Source organism: Tenrec ecaudatus, chromosome 16, assembly GCF_050624435.1.
Source record: "Tenrec ecaudatus isolate mTenEca1 chromosome 16, mTenEca1.hap1, whole genome shotgun sequence".
Classification (NCBI taxonomy): Eukaryota; Metazoa; Chordata; class Mammalia; order Afrosoricida; family Tenrecidae; genus Tenrec; species Tenrec ecaudatus.
The window spans coordinates 31,925,363-31,946,547 of NC_134545.1; positions in this window are offsets into that span (position 1 = coordinate 31,925,363).

Consider the following 21,185-nt stretch of genomic DNA (forward strand, 5'->3'; position numbering starts at 1 on the left):
CCCGTTTCTCTATGATGCCCACTGATGACACTTCTACATCGGAGGGCAAAGAGCTCGTGCAGCATGATATTCTCATTTCAGCCATGCCGCCTGCAGTTCCTTCCTTGCAGAAAAATCTTTCCCAGTGTACTTCTTTAAAATGCTGCAAAATAGTGGGACAGAAGATTTCGGTTTAGCGTTAACTTTAAACGAGCATAGGTACAGGCATGTGGGCATGTTTAGAGACAGTGTTTCACTGGTCTAGGGTAAAGGGTGAAGCGCCTGGGTTCCCGTGCTTCACTACTGTATGGCCTCAAGATGATGTGTAGGCACAGCGGCAAATCCATCGGTAGCAATTCTCTCATATTGTCATTGCGATGGGAAGATTCCTTATTCGCTAGGAATTGTTTTACCGTGGAAGACGGGTCACCACAGAGCTGTCTCTTTTGTGTTGAGACAAACTTTGCTGAATTTACCTGCCAGCAGTTGCGTGTCCTCCCTTTCTTTTAAGTCCGATGGAGACGCACGAGTGTAAGGAGAACGGTGAATGGTGGCCGTTCATAAGCCAGAATCATCAGAAAGCGCAGAGTAAATTTTAGGAACGTAGACGTAGGACAGCGGAGAAAACTTCACTCAGGGACTTCAGGGAACTCTCCTTACAATGCTGAGGCCTGACACGCCTAGTGCCTGGGGGCAACCCGGCTCCTGCCCTAGGTAGTTTTGTTGAGCGTGCCTCCCTCAGGTTGTGCCTTTTCTCTCCCAGCATTATTGCTCCGTGAAATTCTGCCGATGATGAAAACTGCCATGGCTTTGTCCTTTCACCTCATTGGCCTCATCTTTGAAGTACAAATGCTTTTCTACACGGGTGCTGCCTCCCTGAGCTTTCCTTTGTCTTGGCTCAATCGATGCAGATTCTGTGCTGAATACGCCATGGACTAGCACAGGTGGGTTCTCGTGAGTATACCGGGCAAACGCAGCAATTTCGATTGTCAAGACCCACCTTGCTTGATCAAGGTTCTTTATTCCAGTGAAAACGATTTTTATCCAAATTCTAGAGGAGCACCAGTGTGCCTCTGGGAGCTACACCCGGGACTGCTGAACAGCGGCTCCGGAGTTTTCCTTTTCTGACTAAAATTCAGCACGGAATTTCATGGATCTTAGGAAACCGTGAATTGTAGACGTACCAGATTCTCACATCTTCATTGTCTAATGGAAGCTGAAGTTTCCCAGTCTGATCCGGCTGCCACTTCATTTCTGGCAATGACCATTCAATTGTGGACGTTCAGCCTTCTTCGGAATTCTCTTATACCGGCATGTTCCCGCGCCGCATCAAGACCACTCGGTGGAGGTTTCTGTGACTCAGGACAACTCTTATTTCAGGCGTCTAGAACAAAGGGAATTCACAGTGGTTGATGATCACTTATTAAAGTCCCGTTTCTCTATGATGCCCACTGATGACACTTCTACATCGGAGGGCAAAGAGCTCGTGCAGCATGATATTCTCATTTCAGCCACGACGCATGCAGTTCCTTCCTTGCAGAAAAATCTTTCCCAGTGTACTTCTTTAAAATGCTGCAAAATAGTGGGACAGAAGATTTCGGTTTAGCCTTAACTTTAAACGGGCATAGGTACAGGCATGTGGGCATGTTTAGAGACAGTGTTTCACTGGTGTAGGGTAAAGGGTGAAGCGCCTGGGTTCCCGTGCTTCACTACTGTATGGCCTCAAGATGATGTGTAGGCACAGCGGCAAATCCATCGGTGGCAATTCTCTCATATTGTCATTGCGATGGGAAGATTCCTTATTCGCTAGGAATTGTTTTACCTTGGAAGACGACTCACCACAGAGCTGTCTCTTTTGTGTTGAGACAAACTTTGCTGAATTTACCTGCCAGCAGTTGCGTGTCCTCCCTTTCTTTTAAGTCCGATGGAGACGCACGAGTGTAAGGAGAACGGTGAATGGTGGCCGTTCATAAGCCAGAATCATCAGAAAGCGCAGAGTAAATTTTAGGAACGTAGACGTGGGACAGCGGAGAAAACTTCACTCAGGGACTTCAGGGAACTCTCCTTACAATGCTGAGGCCTGACACGCCTAGTGCCTGGGGGCAAACCGGCTCCTGCCCTAGGTAGTTTTGTTGAGCGTGCCTCCCTCAGGTGGTGCCTTTTCTCTCCCAGCAATATTGCTCCGTGAAATTCTGGCGATGATGAAAACTGCCATGGCTTTGTCCTTTCACCTCATTGGCCTCATCTTTGAAGTACAAATGCTTTTCTACACGGGTGCTGCCTCCCTGAGCTTTCCTTTGTCTTGGCTCAATCGATGCAGATTCCTGTGCTGAATACGCCATGGACTAGCACAGGTGGGTTCTCGTGAGTATACCGGGCAAACGCAGCAATTTCGATTATCAAGACCCACCTGGCTTGATCAAGGTTCTTTATTCCAGTGAAAACGATTTTTATCCAAATTCTAGAGGAGCACCAGTGTTGCCTCTGGGAGCTACACCCAGGCCTGCTGAACAGCGGCTCCGGAGTTTTCCTTTTCTGACTAAAATTCAACACGGAATTTCATGGATCTAAGGAAACCGTGAATTGTGGACATACCAGATTCTCACATCTTCATTGCCTAATGGAAGCTGAAGTTTCCCAGTCTGATCCGGCTGCCACTTCATTTCTTTCAATGACCATTCAATTGTGGACGTTCAGCCTTCTTCGGAATTCTCTTATACCGGCATGTTCCCGCGCCGCATCAAGACCACTCGGTGGAGGTTTCTGTGACTCAGGACAACTCTTATTTCAGGCGTCTAGAACAAAGGGAATTCACAGAGGTTGATGATCAGTTATTAAAGTCCCGTTTCTCTATGATGCCCACTGATGACACTTCTACATCGGAGGGCAAAGAGCTCGTGCAGCATGATATTCTCATTTCAGCCATGCCGCCTGCAGTTCCTTCCTTGCAGAAAAATCTTTCCCAGTGTACTTCTTTAAAATGCTGCAAAATAGTGGGACAGAAGATTTCGGTTTAGCGTTAACTTTAAACGAGCATAGGTACAGGCATGTGGGCATGTTTAGAGACAGTGTTTCACTGGTCTACGGTAAAGGGTGAAGCGCCTGGGTTCCCGTGCTTCACTACTGTATGGCCTCAAGATGATGTGTAGGCACAGCGGCAAATCCATCGGTAGCAATTCTCTCATATTGTCATTGCGATGGGAAGATTCCTTATTCGCTAGGAATTGTTTTACCGTGGAAGACGGGTCACCACAGAGCTGTCTCTTTTGTGTTGAGACAAACTTTGCTGAATTTACCTGCCAGCAGTTGCGTGTCCTCCCTTTCTTTTAAGTCCGATGGAGACGCACGAGTGTAAGGAGAACGGTGAATGGTGGCCGTTCATAAGCCAGAATCATCAGAAAGCGCAGAGTAAATTTTAGGAACGTAGACGTAGGACAGCGGAGAAAACTTCACTCAGGGACTTCAGGGAACTCTCCTTACAATGCTGAGGCCTGACACGCCTAGTGCCTGGGGGCAACCCGGCTCCTGCCCTAGGTAGTTTTGTTGAGCGTGCCTCCCTCAGGTTGTGCCTTTTCTCTCCCAGCATTATTGCTCCGTGAAATTCTGCCGATGATGAAAACTGCCATGGCTTTGTCCTTTCACCTCATTGGCCTCATCTTTGAAGTACAAATGCTTTTCTACACGGGTGCTGCCTCCCTGAGCTTTCCTTTGTCTTGGCTCAATCGATGCAGATTCTGTGCTGAATACGCCATGGACTAGCACAGGTGGGTTATCGTGAGTATACCGGGCAAACGCAGCAATTTCGATTGTCAAGACCCACCTTGCTTGATCAAGGTTCTTTATTCCAGTGAAAACGATTTTTATCCAAATTCTAGAGGAGCACCAGTGTGCCTCTGGGAGCTACACCCGGGACTGCTGAACAGCGGCTCCGGAGTTTTCCTTTTCTGACTAAAATTCAGCACGGAATTTCATGGATCTTAGGAAACCGTGAATTGTAGACGTACCAGATTCTCACATCTTCATTGTCTAATGGAAGCTGAAGTTTCCCAGTCTGATCCGGCTGCCACTTCATTTCTGGCAATGACCATTCAATTGTGGACGTTCAGCCTTCTTCGGAATTCTCTTATACCGGCATGTTCCCGCGCCGCATCAAGACCACTCGGTGGAGGTTTCTGTGACTCAGGACAACTCTTATTTCAGGCGTCTAGAACAAAGGGAATTCACAGTGGTTGATGATCACTTATTAAAGTCCCGTTTCTCTATGATGCCCACTGATGACACTTCTACATCGGAGGGCAAAGAGCTCGTGCAGCATGATATTCTCATTTCAGCCACGACGCATGCAGTTCCTTCCTTGCAGAAAAATCTTTCCCAGTGTACTTCTTTAAAATGCTGCAAAATAGTGGGACAGAAGATTTCGGTTTAGCCTTAACTTTAAACGGGCATAGGTACAGGCATGTGGGCATGTTTAGAGACAGTGTTTCACTGGTGTAGGGTAAAGGGTGAAGCGCCTGGGTTCCCGTGCTTCACTACTGTATGGCCTCAAGATGATGTGTAGGCACAGCGGCAAATCCATCGGTGGCAATTCTCTCATATTGTCATTGCGATGGGAAGATTCCTTATTCGCTAGGAATTGTTTTACCGTGGAAGACGGGTCACCGCAGAGCTGTCTCTTGTGTTGAGACAAACTTTGCTGAATTTACCTGCCAGCAGTTGCGTGTCCTCCCTTTCTTTTAAGTCCGATGGAGACGCACGAGTGTAAGGAGAACGGTGAATGGTGGCCGTTCATAAGCCAGAATCATCAGAAAGCGCAGAGTAAATTTTAGGAACGTAGACGTGGGACAGCGGAGAAAACTTCACTCAGGGACTTCAGGGAACTCTCCTTACAATGCTGAGGCCTGACACGCCTAGTGCCTGGGGGCAAACCGGCTCCTGCCCTAGGTAGTTTTGTTGAGCGTGCCTCCCTCAGGTGGTGCCTTTTCTCTCCCAGCAATATTGCTCCGTGAAATTCTGGCGATGATGAAAACTGCCATGGCTTTGTCCTTTCACCTCATTGGCCTCATCTTTGAAGTACAAATGCTTTTCTACACGGGTGCTGCCTCCCTGAGCTTTCCTTTGTCTTGGCTCAATCGATGCAGATTCCTGTGCTGAATACGCCATGGACTAGCACAGGTGGGTTCTCGTGAGTATACCGGGCAAACGCAGCAATTTCGATTATCAAGACCCACCTGGCTTGATCAAGGTTCTTTATTCCAGTGAAAACGATTTTTATCCAAATTCTAGAGGAGCACCAGTGTTGCCTCTGGGAGCTACACCCAGGCCTGCTGAACAGCGGCTCCGGAGTTTTCCTTTTCTGACTAAAATTCAACACGGAATTTCATGGATCTAAGGAAACCGTGAATTGTGGACATACCAGATTCTCACATCTTCATTGCCTAATGGAAGCTGAAGTTTCCCAGTCTGATCCGGCTGCCACTTCATTTCTTTCAATGACCATTCAATTGTGGACGTTCAGCCTTCTTCGGAATTCTCTTATACCGGCATGTTCCCGCGCCGCATCAAGACCACTCGGTGGAGGTTTCTGTGACTCAGGACAACTCTTATTTCAGGCGTCTAGAACAAAGGGAATTCACAGAGGTTGATGATCAGTTATTAAAGTCCCGTTTCTCTATGATGCCCACTGATGACACTTCTACATCGGAGGGCAAAGAGCTCGTGCAGCATGATATTCTCATTTCAGCCATGCCGCCTGCAGTTTCTTCCATGCAGAAAAATCTTTCCCAGTGTACTTCTTTAAAATGCTGCAAAATAGTGGGACAGAAGATTTCGGTTTAGCGTTAACTTTAAACGAGCATAGGTACAGGCATGTGGGCATGTTTAGAGACAGTGTTTCACTGGTCTAGGGTAAAGGGTGAAGCGCCTGGGTTCCCGTGCTTCACTACTGTATGGCCTCAAGATGATGTGTAGGCACAGCGGCAAATCCATCGGTAGCAATTCTCTCATATTGTCATTGCGATGGGAAGATTCCTTATTCGCTAGGAATTGTTTTACCGTGGAAGACGGGTCACCACAGAGCTGTCTCTTTTGTGTTGAGACAAACTTTGCTGAATTTACCTGCCAGCAGTTGCGTGTCCTCCCTTTCTTTTAAGTCCGATGGAGACGCACGAGTGTAAGGAGAACGGTGAATGGTGGCCGTTCATAAGCCAGAATCATCAGAAAGCGCAGAGTAAATTTTAGGAACGAAGACGTAGGACAGCGGAGAAAACTTCACTCAGGGACTTCAGGGAACTCTCCTTACAATGCTGAGGCCTGACACGCCTAGTGCCTGGGGGCAACCCGGCTCCTGCCCTAGGTAGTTTTGTTGAGCGTGCCTCCCTCAGGTTGTGCCTTTTCTCTCCCAGCATTATTGCTCCGTGAAATTCTGCCGATGATGAAAACTGCCATGGCTTTGTCCTTTCACCTCATTGGCCTCATCTTTGAAGTACAAATGCTTTTCTACACGGGTGCTGCCTCCCTGAGCTTTCCTTTGTCTTGGCTCAATCGATGCAGATTCTGTGCTGAATACGCCATGGACTAGCACAGGTGGGTTCTCGTGAGTATACCGGGCAAACGCAGCAATTTCGATTGTCAAGACCCACCTTGCTTGATCAAGGTTCTTTATTCCAGTGAAAACGATTTTTATCCAAATTCTAGAGGAGCACCAGTGTGCCTCTGGGAGCTACACCCGGGCCTGCTGAACAGCGGCTCCGGAGTTTTCCTTTTCTGACTAAAATTCAACACGGAATTTCATGGATCTAAGGAAACCGTGAATTGTGGACGTACCAGATTCTCACATCTTCATTGCCTAATGGAAGCTGAAGTTTCCCAGTCTGATCCGGCTGCCACTTCATTTCTTTCAATGACCATTCAATTGTGGAGGTTCAGCCTTCTTCGGAATTCTCTTATACCGGCATGTTCCCGCGCCGCATCAAGACCACTCGGTGGAGGTTTCTGTGACTCAGGACAACTCTTATTTCAGGCGTCTAGAACAAAGGGAATTCACAGTGGTTGATGATCACTTATTAAAGTCCCGTTTCTCTATGATGCCCACTGATGACACTTCTACATTGGAGGGCAAAGAACTCGTGCAGCATGATATTCTCATTTCAGCCATGCCGCCTGCAGTTCCTTCCTTGCAGAAAAATCTTTCCCAGTGTACTTCTTTAAAATGCTGCAAAATAGTGGGACAGAAGATTTCGGTTTAGCGTTAACTTTAAACGAGCATAGGTACAGGCATGTGGGCATGTTTAGAGACAGTGTTTCACTGGTCTAGGGTAAAGGGTGAAGCGCCTGGGTTCCCGTGCTTCACTACTGTATGGCCTCAAGATGATGTGTAGGCACAGCGGCAAATCCATCGGTAGCAATTCTCTCATATTGTCATTGCGATGGGAAGATTCCTTATTCGCTAGGAATTGTTTTACCGTGGAAGACGGGTCACCACAGAGCTGTCTCTTTTGTGTTGAGACAAACTTTGCTGAATTTACCTGCCAGCAGTTGCGTGTCCTCCCTTTCTTTTAAGTCCGATGGAGACGCACGAGTGTAAGGAGAACGGTGAATGGTGGCCGTTCATAAGCCAGAATCATCAGAAAGCGCAGAGTAAATTTTAGGAACGTAGACGTAGGACAGCGGAGAAAACTTCACTCAGGGACTTCAGGGAACTCTCCTTACAATGCTGAGGCCTGACACGCCTAGTGCCTGGGGGCAACCCGGCTCCTGCCCTAGGTAGTTTTGTTGAGCGTGCCTCCCTCAGGTTGTGCCTTTTCTCTCCCAGCATTATTGCTCCGTGAAATTCTGCCGATGATGAAAACTGCCATGGCTTTGTCCTTTCACCTCATTGGCCTCATCTTTGAAGTACAAATGCTTTTCTACACGGGTGCTGCCTCCCTGAGCTTTCCTTTGTCTTGGCTCAATCGATGCAGATTCTGTGCTGAATACGCCATGGACTAGCACAGGTGGGTTATCGTGAGTATACCGGGCAAACGCAGCAATTTCGATTGTCAAGACCCACCTTGCTTGATCAAGGTTCTTTATTCCAGTGAAAACGATTTTTATCCAAATTCTAGAGGAGCACCAGTGTGCCTCTGGGAGCTACACCCGGGACTGCTGAACAGCGGCTCCGGAGTTTTCCTTTTCTGACTAAAATTCAGCACGGAATTTCATGGATCTTAGGAAACCGTGAATTGTAGACGTACCAGATTCTCACATCTTCATTGTCTAATGGAAGCTGAAGTTTCCCAGTCTGATCCGGCTGCCACTTCATTTCTGGCAATGACCATTCAATTGTGGACGTTCAGCCTTCTTCGGAATTCTCTTATACCGGCATGTTCCCGCGCCGCATCAAGACCACTCGGTGGAGGTTTCTGTGACTCAGGACAACTCTTATTTCAGGCGTCTAGAACAAAGGGAATTCACAGTGGTTGATGATCACTTATTAAAGTCCCGTTTCTCTATGATGCCCACTGATGACACTTCTACATCGGAGGGCAAAGAGCTCGTGCAGCATGATATTCTCATTTCAGCCACGACGCATGCAGTTCCTTCCTTGCAGAAAAATCTTTCCCAGTGTACTTCTTTAAAATGCTGCAAAATAGTGGGACAGAAGATTTCGGTTTAGCCTTAACTTTAAACGGGCATAGGTACAGGCATGTGGGCATGTTTAGAGACAGTGTTTCACTGGTGTAGGGTAAAGGGTGAAGCGCCTGGGTTCCCGTGCTTCACTACTGTATGGCCTCAAGATGATGTGTAGGCACAGCGGCAAATCCATCGGTGGCAATTCTCTCATATTGTCATTGCGATGGGAAGATTCCTTATTCGCTAGGAATTGTTTTACCTTGGAAGACGACTCACCACAGAGCTGTCTCTTTTGTGTTGAGACAAACTTTGCTGAATTTACCTGCCAGCAGTTGCGTGTCCTCCCTTTCTTTTAAGTCCGATGGAGACGCACGAGTGTAAGGAGAACGGTGAATGGTGGCCGTTCATAAGCCAGAATCATCAGAAAGCGCAGAGTAAATTTTAGGAACGTAGACGTAGGACAGCGGAGAAAACTTCACTCAGGGACTTCAGGGAACTCTCCTTACAATGCTGAGGCCTGACACGCCTAGTGCCTGGGGGCAACCCGGCTCCTGCCCTAGGTAGTTTTGTTGAGCGTGCCTCCCTCAGGTTGTGCCTTTTCTCTCCCAGAATTATTGCTCCGTATAATTCTGCCGATGATGAAAACTGCCATGGCTTTGTCCTTTCACCTCATTGGCCTCATCTTTGAAGTACAAATGCTTTTCTACACGGGTGCTGCCTCCCTGAGCTTTCCTTTGTCTTGGCTCAATCGATGCAGATTCCTGTGCTGAATACGCCATGGACTAGCACAGGTGGGTTCTCGTGAGTATACCGGGCAAACGCAGCAATTTCGATTATCAAGACCCACCTGGCTTGATCAAGGTTCTTTATTCCAGTGAAAACGATTTTTATCCAAATTCTAGAGGAGCACCAGTGTTGCCTCTGGGAGCTACACCCAGGCCTGCTGAACAGCGGCTCCGGAGTTTTCCTTTTCTGACTAAAATTCAACACGGAATTTCATGGATCTAAGGAAACCGTGAATTGTGGACGTACCAGATTCTCACATCTTCATTGCCTAATGGAAGCTGAAGTTTCCCAGTCTGATCCGGCTGCCACTTCATTTCTTTCAATGACCATTCAATTGTGGACGTTCAGCCTTCTTCGGAATTCTCTTATACCGGCATGTTCCCGCGCCGCATCAAGACCACTCGGTGGAGGTTTCTGTGACTCAGGACAACTCTTATTTCAGGCGTCTAGAACAAAGGGAATTCACAGAGGTTGATGATCAGTTATTAAAGTCCCGTTTCTCTATGATGCCCACTGATGACACTTCTACATCGGAGGGCAAAGAGCTCGTGCAGCATGATATTCTCATTTCAGCCATGCCGCCTGCAGTTCCTTCCTTGCAGAAAAATCTTTCCCAGTGTACTTCTTTAAAATGCTGCAAAATAGTGGGACAGAAGATTTCGGTTTAGCGTTAACTTTAAACGAGCATAGGTACAGGCATGTGGGCATGTTTAGAGACAGTGTTTCACTGGTCTAGGGTAAAGGGTGAAGCGCCTGGGTTCCCGTGCTTCACTACTGTATGGCCTCAAGATGATGTGTAGGCACAGCGGCAAATCCATCGGTAGCAATTCTCTCATATTGTCATTGCGATGGGAAGATTCCTTATTCGCTAGGAATTGTTTTACCGTGGAAGACGGGTCACCACAGAGCTGTCTCTTTTGTGTTGAGACAAACTTTGCTGAATTTACCTGCCAGCAGTTGCGTGTCCTCCCTTTCTTTTAAGTCCGATGGAGACGCACGAGTGTAAGGAGAACGGTGAATGGTGGCCGTTCATAAGCCAGAATCATCAGAAAGCGCAGAGTAAATTTTAGGAACGAAGACGTAGGACAGCGGAGAAAACTTCACTCAGGGACTTCAGGGAACTCTCCTTACAATGCTGAGGCCTGACACGCCTAGTGCCTGGGGGCAACCCGGCTCCTGCCCTAGGTAGTTTTGTTGAGCGTGCCTCCCTCAGGTTGTGCCTTTTCTCTCCCAGCATTATTGCTCCGTGAAATTCTGCCGATGATGAAAACTGCCATGGCTTTGTCCTTTCACCTCATTGGCCTCATCTTTGAAGTACAAATGCTTTTCTACACGGGTGCTGCCTCCCTGAGCTTTCCTTTGTCTTGGCTCAATCGATGCAGATTCTGTGCTGAATACGCCATGGACTAGCACAGGTGGGTTCTCGTGAGTATACCGGGCAAACGCAGCAATTTCGATTGTCAAGACCCACCTTGCTTGATCAAGGTTCTTTATTCCAGTGAAAACGATTTTTATCCAAATTCTAGAGGAGCACCAGTGTGCCTCTGGGAGCTACACCCGGGCCTGCTGAACAGCGGCTCCGGAGTTTTCCTTTTCTGACTAAAATTCAACACGGAATTTCATGGATCTAAGGAAACCGTGAATTGTGGACGTACCAGATTCTCACATCTTCATTGCCTAATGGAAGCTGAAGTTTCCCAGTCTGATCCGGCTGCCACTTCATTTCTTTCAATGACCATTCAATTGTGGAGGTTCAGCCTTCTTCGGAATTCTCTTATACCGGCATGTTCCCGCGCCGCATCAAGACCACTCGGTGGAGGTTTCTGTGACTCAGGACAACTCTTATTTCAGGCGTCTAGAACAAAGGGAATTCACAGTGGTTGATGATCACTTATTAAAGTCCCGTTTCTCTATGATGCCCACTGATGACACTTCTACATCGGAGGGCAAAGAACTCGTGCAGCATGATATTCTCATTTCAGCCATGCCGCCTGCAGTTCCTTCCTTGCAGAAAAATCTTTCCCAGTGTACTTCTTTAAAATGCTGCAAAATAGTGGGACAGAAGATTTCGGTTTAGCGTTAACTTTAAACGGGCATAGGTACAGGCATGTGGGCATGTTTAGAGACAGTGTTTCACTGGTGTAGGGTAAAGGGTGAAGCGCCTGGGTTCCCGTGCTTCACTACTGTATGGCCTCAAGATGATGTGTAGGCACAGCGGCAAATCCATCGGTGGCAATTCTCTCATATTGTCATTGCGATGGGAAGATTCCTTATTCGCTAGGAATTGTTTTACCTTGGAAGACGACTCACCACAGAGCTGTCTCTTTTGTGTTGAGACAAACTTTGCTGAATTTACCTGCCAGCAGTTGCGTGTCCTCCCTTTCTTTTAAGTCCGATGGAGACGCACGAGTGTAAGGAGAACGGTGAATGGTGGCCGTTCATAAGCCAGAATCATCAGAAAGCGCAGAGTAAATTTTAGGAACGTAGACGTAGGACAGCGGAGAAAACTTCACTCAGGGACTTCAGGGAACTCTCCTTACAATGCTGAGGCCTGACACGCCTAGTGCCTGGGGGCAACCCGGCTCCTGCCCTAGGTAGTTTTGTTGAGCGTGCCTCCCTCAGGTTGTGCCTTTTCTCTCCCAGCATTATTGCTCCGTGAAATTCTGCCGATGATGAAAACTGCCATGGCTTTGTCCTTTCACCTCATTGGCCTCATCTTTGAAGTACAAATGCTTTTCTACACGGGTGCTGCCTCCCTGAGCTTTCCTTTGTCTTGGCTCAATCGATGCAGATTCTGTGCTGAATACGCCATGGACTAGCACAGGTGGGTTCTCGTGAGTATACCGGGCAAACGCAGCAATTTCGATTGTCAAGACCCACCTTGCTTGATCAAGGTTCTTTATTCCAGTGAAAACGATTTTTATCCAAATTCTAGAGGAGCACCAGTGTGCCTCTGGGAGCTACACCCGGGACTGCTGAACAGCGGCTCCGGAGTTTTCCTTTTCTGACTAAAATTCAGCACGGAATTTCATGGATCTTAGGAAACCGTGAATTGTAGACGTACCAGATTCTCACATCTTCATTGTCTAATGGAAGCTGAAGTTTCCCAGTCTGATCCGGCTGCCACTTCATTTCTGGCAATGACCATTCAATTGTGGACGTTCAGCCTTCTTCGGAATTCTCTTATACCGGCATGTTCCCGCGCCGCATCAAGACCACTCGGTGGAGGTTTCTGTGACTCAGGACAACTCTTATTTCAGGCGTCTAGAACAAAGGGAATTCACAGTGGTTGATGATCACTTATTAAAGTCCCGTTTCTCTATGATGCCCACTGATGACACTTCTACATCGGAGGGCAAAGAGCTCGTGCAGCATGATATTCTCATTTCAGCCACGACGCATGCAGTTCCTTCCTTGCAGAAAAATCTTTCCCAGTGTACTTCTTTAAAATGCTGCAAAATAGTGGGACAGAAGATTTCGGTTTAGCCTTAACTTTAAACGGGCATAGGTACAGGCATGTGGGCATGTTTAGAGACAGTGTTTCACTGGTGTAGGGTAAAGGGTGAAGCGCCTGGGTTCCCGTGCTTCACTACTGTATGGCCTCAAGATGATGTGTAGGCACAGCGGCAAATCCATCGGTGGCAATTCTCTCATATTGTCATTGCGATGGGAAGATTCCTTATTCGCTAGGAATTGTTTTACCTTGGAAGACGACTCACCACAGAGCTGTCTCTTTTGTGTTGAGACAAACTTTGCTGAATTTACCTGCCAGCAGTTGCGTGTCCTCCCTTTCTTTTAAGTCCGATGGAGACGCACGAGTGTAAGGAGAACGGTGAATGGTGGCCGTTCATAAGCCAGAATCATCAGAAAGCGCAGAGTAAATTTTAGGAACGTAGACGTGGGACAGCGGAGAAAACTTCACTCAGGGACTTCAGGGAACTCTCCTTACAATGCTGAGGCCTGACACGCCTAGTGCCTGGGGGCAAACCGGCTCCTGCCCTAGGTAGTTTTGTTGAGCGTGCCTCCCTCAGGTGGTGCCTTTTCTCTCCCAGCAATATTGCTCCGTGAAATTCTGGCGATGATGAAAACTGCCATGGCTTTGTCCTTTCACCTCATTGGCCTCCTCTTTGAAGTACAAATGCTTTTCTACACGGGTGCTGCCTCCCTGAGCTTTCCTTTGTCTTGGCTCAATCGATGCAGATTCCTGTGCTGAATACGCCATGGACTAGCACAGGTGGGTTCTCGTGAGTATACCGGGCAAACGCAGCAATTTCGATTATCAAGACCCACCTGGCTTGATCAAGGTTCTTTATTCCAGTGAAAACGATTTTTATCCAAATTCTAGAGGAGCACCAGTGTTGCCTCTGGGAGCTACACCCAGGCCTGCTGAACAGCGGCTCCGGAGTTTTCCTTTTCTGACTAAAATTCAACACGGAATTTCATGGATCTAAGGAAACCGTGAATTGTGGACGTACCAGATTCTCACATCTTCATTGCCTAATGGAAGCTGAAGTTTCCCAGTCTGATCCGGCTGCCACTTCATTTCTTTCAATGACCATTCAATTGTGGACGTTCAGCCTTCTTCGGAATTCTCTTATACCGGCATGTTCCCGCGCCGCATCAAGACCACTCGGTGGAGGTTTCTGTGACTCAGGACAACTCTTATTTCAGGCGTCTAGAACAAAGGGAATTCACAGTGGTTGATGATCACTTATTAAAGTCCCGTTTCTCTATGATGCCCACTGATGACACTTCTACATCGGAGGGCAAAGAGCTCGTGCAGCATGATATTCTCATTTCAGCCATGCCGCCTGCAGTTCCTTCCTTGCAGAAAAATCTTTCCCAGTGTACTTCTTTAAAATGCTGCAAAATAGTGGGACAGAAGATTTCGGTTTAGCATTAACTTTAAACGAGCATAGGTACAGGCATGTGGGCATGTTTAGAGACAGTGTTTCACTGGTCTAGGGTAAAGGGTGAAGCGCCTGGGTTCCCGTGCTTCACTACTGTATGGCCTCAAGATGATGTGTAGGCACAGCGGCAAATCCATCGGTAGCAATTCTCTCATATTGTCATTGCGATGGGAAGATTCCTTATTCGCTAGGAATTGTTTTACCGTGGAAGACGGGTCACCACAGAGCTGTCTCTTTTGTGTTGAGACAAACTTTGCTGAATTTACCTGCCAGCAGTTGCGTGTCCTCCCTTTCTTTTAAGTCCGATGGAGACGCACGAGTGTAAGGAGAACGGTGAATGGTGGCCGTTCATAAGCCAGAATCATCAGAAAGCGCAGAGTAAATTTTAGGAACGTAGACGTAGGACAGCGGAGAAAACTTCACTCAGGGACTTCAGGGAACTCTCCTTACAATGCTGAGGCCTGACACGCCTAGTGCCTGGGGGCAACCCGGCTCCTGCCCTAGGTAGTTTTGTTGAGCGTGCCTCCCTCAGGTTGTGCCTTTTCTCTCCCAGCATTATTGCTCCGTGAAATTCTGCCGATGATGAAAACTGCCATGGCTTTGTCCTTTCACCTCATTGGCCTCATCTTTGAAGTACAAATGCTTTTCTACACGGGTGCTGCCTCCCTGAGCTTTCCTTTGTCTTGGCTCAATCGATGCAGATTCTGTGCTGAATACGCCATGGACTAGCACAGGTGGGTTCTCGTGAGTATACCGGGCAAACGCAGCAATTTCGATTGTCAAGACCCACCTTGCTTGATCAAGGTTCTTTATTCCAGTGAAAACGATTTTTATCCAAATTCTAGAGGAGCACCAGTGTGCCTCTGGGAGCTACACCCGGGCCTGCTGAACAGCGGCTCCGGAGTTTTCCTTTTCTGACTAAAATTCAACACGGAATTTCATGGATCTAAGGAAACCGTGAATTGTGGACGTACCAGATTCTCACATCTTCATTGCCTAATGGAAGCTGAAGTTTCCCAGTCTGATCCGGCTGCCACTTCATTTCTTTCAATGACCATTCAATTGTGGAGGTTCAGCCTTCTTCGGAATTCTCTTATACCGGCATGTTCCCGCGCCGCATCAAGACCACTCGGTGGAGGTTTCTGTGACTCAGGACAACTCTTATTTCAGGCGTCTAGAACAAAGGGAATTCACAGTGGTTGATGATCACTTATTAAAGTCCCGTTTCTCTATGATGCCCACTGATGACACTTCTACATCGGAGGGCAAAGAACTCGTGCAGCATGATATTCTCATTTCAGCCATGCCGCCTGCAGTTCCTTCCTTGCAGAAAAATCTTTCCCAGTGTACTTCTTTAAAATGCTGCAAAATAGTGGGACAGAAGATTTCGGTTTAGCGTTAACTTTAAACGAGCATAGGTACAGGCATGTGGGCATGTTTAGAGACAGTGTTTCACTGGTCTAGGGTAAAGGGTGAAGCGCCTGGGTTCCCGTGCTTCACTACTGTATGGCCTCAAGATGATGTGTAGGCACAGCGGCAAATCCATCGGTAGCAATTCTCTCATATTGTCATTGCGATGGGAAGATTCCTTATTCGCTAGGAATTGTTTTACCGTGGAAGACGGGTCACCACAGAGCTGTCTCTTTTGTGTTGAGACAAACTTTGCTGAATTTACCTGCCAGCAGTTGCGTGTCCTCCCTTTCTTTTAAGTCCGATGGAGACGCACGAGTGTAAGGAGAACGGTGAATGGTGGCCGTTCATAAGCCAGAATCATCAGAAAGCGCAGAGTAAATTTTAGGAACGTAGACGTAGGACAGCGGAGAAAACTTCACTCAGGGACTTCAGGGAACTCTCCTTACAATGCTGAGGCCTGACACGCCTAGTGCCTGGTGGCAACCCGGCTCCTGCCCTAGGTAGTTTTGTTGAGCGTGCCTCCCTCAGGTTGTGCCTTTTCTCTCCCAGCATTATTGCTCCGTGAAATTCTGCCGATGATGAAAACTGCCATGGCTTTGTCCTTTCACCTCATTGGCCTCATCTTTGAAGTACAAATGCTTTTCTACACGGGTGCTGCCTCCCTGAGCTTTCCTTTGTCTTGGCTCAATCGATGCAGATTCTGTGCTGAATACGCCATGGACTAGCACAGGTGGGTTCTCGTGAGTATACCGGGCAAACGCAGCAATTTCGATTGTCAAGACCCACCTTGCTTGATCAAGGTTCTTTATTCCAGTGAAAACGATTTTTATCCAAATTCTAGAGGAGCACCAGTGTGCCTCTGGGAGCTACACCCGGGCCTGCTGAACAGCGGCTCCGGAGTTTTCCTTTTCTGACTAAAATTCAACACGGAATTTCATGGATCTAAGGAAACCGTGAATTGTGGACGTACCAGATTCTCACATCTTCATTGCCTAATGGAAGCTGAAGTTTCCCAGTCTGATCCGGCTGCCACTTCATTTCTTTCAATGACCATTCAATTGTGGAGGTTCAGCCTTCTTCGGAATTCTCTTATACCGGCATGTTCCCGCGCCGCATCAAGACCACTCGGTGGAGGTTTCTGTGACTCAGGACAACTCTTATTTCAGGCGTCTAGAACAAAGGGAATTCACAGTGGTTGATGATCACTTATTAAAGTCCCGTTTCTCTATGATGCCCACTGATGACACTTCTACATCGGAGGGCAAAGAACTCGTGCAGCATGATATTCTCATTTCAGCCATGCCGCCTGCAGTTCCTTCCTTGCAGAAAAATCTTTCCCAGTGTACTTCTTTAAAATGCTGCAAAATAGTGGGACAGAAGATTTCGGTTTAGCGTTAACTTTAAACGAGCATAGGTACAGGCATGTGGGCATGTTTAGAGACAGTGTTTCACTGGTCTAGGGTAAAGGGTGAAGCGCCTGGGTTCCCGTGCTTCACTACTGTATGGCCTCAAGATGATGTGTAGGCACAGCGGCAAATCCATCGGTAGCAATTCTCTCATATTGTCATTGCGATGGGAAGATTCCTTATTCGCTAGGAATTGTTTTACCGTGGAAGACGGGTCACCACAGAGCTGTCTCTTTTGTGTTGAGACAAACTTTGCTGAATTTACCTGCCAGCAGTTGCGTGTCCTCCCTTTCTTTTAAGTCCGATGGAGACGCACGAGTGTAAGGAGAACGGTGAATGGTGGCCGTTCATAAGCCAGAATCATCAGAAAGCGCAGAGTAAATTTTAGGAACGTAGACGTAGGACAGCGGAGAAAACTTCACTCAGGGACTTCAGGGAACTCTCCTTACAATGCTGAGGCCTGACACGCCTAGTGCCTGGTGGCAACCCGGCTCCTGCCCTAGGTAGTTTTGTTGAGCGTGCCTCCCTCAGGTTGTGCCTTTTCTCTCCCAGCATTATTGCTCCGTGAAATTCTGCCGATGATGAAAACTGCCATGGCTTTGTCCTTTCACCTCATTGGCCTCATCTTTGAAGTACAAATGCTTTTCTACACGGGTGCTGCCTCCCTGAGCTTTCCTTTGTCTTGGCTCAATCGATGCAGATTCTGTGCTGAATACGCCATGGACTAGCACAGGTGGGTTCTCGTGAGTATACCGGGCAAACGCAGCAATTTCGATTGTCAAGACCCACCTTGCTTGATCAAGGTTCTTTATTCCAGTGAAAACGATTTTTATCCAAATTCTAGAGGAGCACCAGTGTGCCTCTGGGAGCTACACCCGGGACTGCTGAACAGCGGCTCCGGAGTTTTCCTTTTCTAACTAAAATTCAGCACGGAATTTCATGGATCTTAGGAAACCGTGAATTGTAGACGTACCAGATTCTCACATCTTCATTGTCTAATGGAAGCTGAAGTTTCCCAGTCTGATCCGGCTGCCACTTCATTTCTGGCAATGACCATTCAATTGTGGACGTTCAGCCTTCTTCGGAATTCTCTTATACCGGCATGTTCCCGCGCCGCATCAAGACCACTCGGTGGAGGTTTCTGTGACTCAGGACAACTCTTATTTCAGGCGTCTAGAACAAAGGGAATTCACAGTGGTTGATGATCACTTATTAAAGTCCCGTTTCTCTATGATGCCCACTGATGACACTTCTACATCGGAGGGCAAAGAGCTCGTGCAGCATGATATTCTCATTTCAGCCACGACGCATGCAGTTCCTTCCTTGCAGAAAAATCTTTCCCAGTGTACTTCTTTAAAATGCTGCAAAATAGTGGGACAGAAGATTTCGGTTTAGCCTTAACTTTAAACGGGCATAGGTACAGGCATGTGGGCATGTTTAGAGACAGTGTTTCACTGGTGTAGGGTAAAGGGTGAAGCGCCTGGGTTCCCGTGCTTCACTACTGTATGGCCTCAAGATGATGTGTAGGCACAGCGGCAAATCCATCGGTGGCAATTCTCTCATATTGTCATTGCGATGGGAAGATTCCTTATTCGCTAGGAATTGTTTTACCTTGGAAGACGACTCACCACAGAGCTGTCTCTTTTGTGTTGAGACAAACTTTGCTGAATTTACCTGCCAGCAGTTGCGTGTCCTCCCTTTCTTTTAAGTCCGATGGAGACGCACGAGTGTAAGGAGAACGGTGAATGGTGGCCGTTCATAAGCCAGAATCATCAGAAAGCGCAGAGTAAATTTTAGGAACGTAGACGTGGGACAGCGGAGAAAACTTCACTCAGGGACTTCAGGGAACTCTCCTTACAATGCTGAGGCCTGACACGCCTAGTGCCTGGGGGCAAACCGGCTCCTGCCCTAGGTAGTTTTGTTGAGCGTGCCTCCCTCAGGTGGTGCCTTTTCTCTCCCAGCAATATTGCTCCGTGAAATTCTGGCGATGATGAAAACTGCCATGGCTTTGTCCTTTCACCTCATTGGCCTCATCTTTGAAGTACAAATGCTTTTCTACACGGGTGCTGCCTCCCTGAGCTTTCCTTTGTCTTGGCTCAATCGATGCAGATTCCTGTGCTGAATACGCCATGGACTAGCACAGGTGGGTTCTCGTGAGTATACCGGGCAAACGCAGCAATTTCGATTATCAAGACCCACCTGGCTTGATCAAGGTTCTTTATTCCAGTGAAAACGATTTTTATCCAAATTCTAGAGGAGCACCAGTGTTGCCTCTGGGAGCTACACCCAGGCCTGCTGAACAGCGGCTCCGGAGTTTTCCTTTTCTGACTAAAATTCAACACGGAATTTCATGGATCTAAGGAAACCGTGAATTGTGGACGTACCAGATTCTCACATCTTCATTGCCTAATGGAAGCTGAAGTTTCCCAGTCTGATCCGGCTGCCACTTCATTTCTTTCAATGACCATTCAATTGTGGACGTTCAGCCTTCTTCGGAATTCTCTTATACCGGCATGTTCCCGCGCCGCATCAAGACCACTCGGTGGAGGTTTCTGTGACTCAGGACAACTCTTATTTCAGGCGTCTAGAACAAAGGGAATTCACAGAGGTTGATGATCACTTATTAAAGTCCCGTTTCTCTATGATGCCCACTGATGACACTTCTACATCTGAGGGCAAAGAGCTCGTGCAGCATGATATTCTCATTTCAGCCATGCCGCCTGCAGTTCCTTCCTTGCAGAAAAATCTTTCCCAGTGTACTTCTTTAAAATGCTGCAAAATAGTGGGACAGAAGATTTCGGTTTAGCGTTAACTTTAAACGAGCATAGGTACAGGCATGTGGGCATGTTTAGAGACAGTGTTTCACTGGTCTAGGGTAAAGGGTGAAGCGCCTGGGTTCCCGTGCTTCACTACTGTATGGCCTCAAGATGATGTGTAGGCACAGCGGCAAATCCATCGGTAGCAATTCTCTCATATTGTCATTGCGATGGGAAGATTCCTTATTCGCTAGGAATTGTTTTACCGTGGAAGACGGGTCACCACAGAGCTGTCTCTTTTGTGTTGAGACAAACTTTGCTGAATTTACCTGCCAGCAGTTGCGTGTCCTCCCTTTCTTTTAAGTCCGATGGAGACGCACGAGTGTAAGGAGAACGGTGAATGGTGGCCGTTCATAAGCCAGAATCATCAGAAAGCGCAGAGTAAATTTTAGGAACGTAGACGTAGGACAGCGGAGAAAACTTCACTCAGGGACTTCAGGGAACTCTCCTTACAATGCTGAGGCCTGACACGCCTAGTGCCTGGGGGCAACCCGGCTCCTGCCCTAGGTAGTTTTGTTGAGCGTGCCTCCCTCAGGTTGTGCCTTTTCTCTCCCAGCATTATTGCTCCGTGAAATTCTGCCGATGATGAAAACTGCCATGGCTTTGTCCTTTCACCTCATTGGCCTCATCTTTGAAGTACAAATGCTTTTCTACACGGGTGCTGCCTCCCTGAGCTTTCCTTTGTCTTGGCTCAATCGATGCAGATTCTGTGCTGAATACGCCATGGACTAGCACAGGTGGGTTATCGTGAGTATACCGGGCAAACGCAGCAATTTCGATTGTCAAGACCCACCTTGCTTGATCAAGGTTCTTTATTCCAGTGAAAACGATTTTTATCCAAATTCTAGAGGAGCACCAGTGTGCCTCTGGGAGCTACACCCGGGACTGCTGAACAGCGGCTCCGGAGTTTTCCTTTTCTGACTAAAATTCAGCACGGAATTTCATGGATCTTAGGAAACCGTGAATTGTAGACGTACCAGATTCTCACATCTTCATTGTCTAATGGAAGCTGAAGTTTCCCAGTCTGATCCGGCTGCCACTTCATTTCTGGCAATGACCATTCAATTGTGGACGTTCAGCCTTCTTCGGAATTCTCTTATACCGGCATGTTCCCGCGCCGCATCAAGACCACTCGGTGGAGGTTTCTGTGACTCAGGACAACTCTTATTTCAGGCGTCTAGAACAAAGGGAATTCACAGTGGTTGATGATCACTTATTAAAGTCCCGTTTCTCTATGATGCCCACTGATGACACTTCTACATCGG